The following is a 2,993-nucleotide window of genomic DNA, read 5'->3' on the forward strand; positions in this document are numbered from 1 at the left end:
CGCTATATATACAACAAAGCGATATTCCGACCTGCTTTCCGAAGCGGCCGATAACTGGACGAGCGCTCCTGAAGAGGACCGAGCAAATAGTCCGACCGTGATTGTCTCCGGTTATCTCGCTTGCATGCTCCTCATTCTTTGGTGCTTACAATAAATACTTGGATTCGCCACTAACCCGGCAGGTAAGAGAAGGGCGGAGAGAAAGCTTTGCAATGTAATGCAAAGTAAGGAAGGATGTGGTATAGGTTATTAAAAAATGTTCGATGTTTTGTAGAGGGGCCACCGTAGCACCCCCTCCACCACCCCTCACTGGTCGAGTCCAAAAGAAGCTTTGAAATGGACGCAAACGTGAAAATAAATTGATGTCGTGTTTCTCACAACCATATATGAGTGCGCAGGGTTCCCGATTAGGAGGGGCCAAAGTATCATCGCAGCGTCCCCTTCGGTTGAGCCCAAGAGACACCATGCTTCACAATGGATAACATAAAAATGAAGCGATCACGTGCGTCTCACAATGACCTGCCTTTGGTCCATGGCTTTCCTGAAGTGAAGATGGGAAGTAAACAGTTCTTTGAATGCAACATCAGGGGCCTCCTTCGGCCCCAATTATCGTCACGACCTGAGTGACCATAACTAAGGAAATGTTTGGGACAGATTTTGCCCCCTCCCCCCCCCCCTACGTGAATAGGCGGGGCGGCCGCCCCCCCCCCCCCCTCGAGCGCCCGCCTATGCTTACAACGACCTGCCTTCGGTCCCCGGCTTTCCAGTGATAAAGGTGGGAAGTAAAGAGTTCTTGCAAGGCAACATCAAGTGTCCTTAGTCCCTATTGTCGTCAAATACGTACCCGCATGACCATGACAGTGCACTATGAACAATGACGGGACAAGTCCGAATTAGTAAACGTACGGGGCAGAATTTGCGCTCCTCTTAGATGATTAGTCCCCATCAACACCTCCGGCTCCCTCCCCGTGCGTACCCCTAGCTGGCGGTCATATACTCATGGCGCCGCCAGCGACTCAACAGCTCTCGATAAAAGCAGCAACTGCAAGAATTTTACATTGGGCGAAATATATAAGCAAATTCAACCTTACATAACAAAAGCGCTTGTCTCGCTCCTGATGTTCTAGTTTCCACCAGGTTCGATCAGGCATTGTTATCACCGACACTCTCTCATTACGTGGAATTTCGTACTCGTGCCATGCTGATAGGAAGGTTTCGATGTCGAAGCGGAAGATAACGTAGCTGCAACCATGCAAAAACTACTACGCCAGTCTTCATGCCTATTCCTGTCCATTGGCGATACCGGCAAACGACACAAAGCCATAAATGATAACAAAAAAAGAAGAAAAAAATCACAGCATATCCACGGAGTGAATGATGATGAGTGGGCGAAGCTGCGGAGGTTCATCGGTAAACCGCGAATCTTCCGTGAATTCTGCCCAGTACATCATCACCGACGTGAGATCGGGCGCGTTTATACTAAAGGTTCGATGAGTTATGACGACTTGCAGCTCACTTTAATTTTACATGTACGCTGTGAATTTTCATTGTTTAGAAAACCATTGCTTCAGAAAAATCTGGCGTCTTTCGTTAAGCAGCTGGCGTCTTTTCGTTTTGCTTTAGAAACATCTGGCGTTCTTTCGTTTTGCTTTTAGAAAACATCTGGCGTCTTTCGTTGGTTTATTTCATCAATCAACGGCGTTTTGAACAAAATTTTTATTGTTTAATCACGCACAGGAGAAATCTCACCAGGCACTACCTTGGAGGTAAACAATGGCTGCTAATGGGAATGAGAGACAGAAGAAGTCGGCTTTTAGCTAACACTTACACTTCTACTTCTCCTAACGTTTCCTACTGGAACATGCCAATGGCTGCTAATGGGGAATGAGAGACAGAAGAATTCGGCTTTTAGTTAACGCGCACGCTGCGAATTTTTTATTGTTCAACAACGCACAGGAAAAATCTCCCACCGGCACCACCTTGGAGGTCAAGATCTGGTACTAGCGTTACGACTGGTTACGCACTACTACGACTACGAGGGACGAACGGGCGCCGCTTTAAGGAGCTTCGCCCCTAAAAACAAGCATAACAAACAAGTGATCTGGGTACCAGCTGCATACTAGCGGCTGCAGTCGTGTGTATACAGCCAGAATTTTTTTCAGTAAGAAGTATATTGCTTGATCAGCCGCTTTTAATTCGTCAGATTTTAAATTATTGTTTCAATTGCTAAGCTGTGAACTCTAAGTTGAAGGCGGCCTCAAACAGCTTCGGAATCGAAGCATTTATTTCGCGCTGAAATCTACCTGGCTGTTTTTCCCGAGAAAAAACAAAAGCCCGCGAAACACGTTAAATATATGAAATATAGACGCGCGCCGCCGCTACTCAAGCGCTTCCAAGCGAACTTCGATGGATACACGGTTGCTTTCGTTCATCTCCGGCTCACACAGGGCTTCATGCTCTTTGATGGCCGCGGCATGAACACTCGCCGCTGACGCATTGATAAGCATGGCGCAATCAGGCGGGGGAGGGGGTAAGTTGCGGATTGTAAGGGAAACCCTGACGGCGCGCTTTGTTGCGTCAGCAGATGCCGGCGCTAATTGCGCTAATCTCACCGTCACTTATGTCGCGAAGCCTATCGGACCATCCTGCTTGGCGAAGCCCGATGCATCGCGGCGATAAACGAACGCATTCGTGCATCCATCAATGCCCGCTTGGAAGCGCTTGAGTAGCGGCGCGCTAGCGCGTCTATATTTCGTATTTGGCGTGTTTCGCGGGCTGTTTTCTCGGCCAAATTCAGCATGAAATCAACGCTTGATTCAGCGATTTCTGGGGCGGCTTACAATTTTAAATTGATATTGCCGCGCCCACTTGCTTTATTTTTATGTATTTGGGTTTGACCAGAAAGAACGGTTATCAACGCTCGACGCTGTCCGCGCCGCAGTGTTCGAGAAGCTTCGCGATTGTAGTAGATTGATTTGTTAAGATTGCGTGCA

Source organism: Rhipicephalus sanguineus, chromosome 6 (genome assembly GCF_013339695.2).
Source record: "Rhipicephalus sanguineus isolate Rsan-2018 chromosome 6, BIME_Rsan_1.4, whole genome shotgun sequence".
Lineage (NCBI taxonomy): Eukaryota > Metazoa > Arthropoda > Arachnida > Ixodida > Ixodidae > Rhipicephalus > Rhipicephalus sanguineus.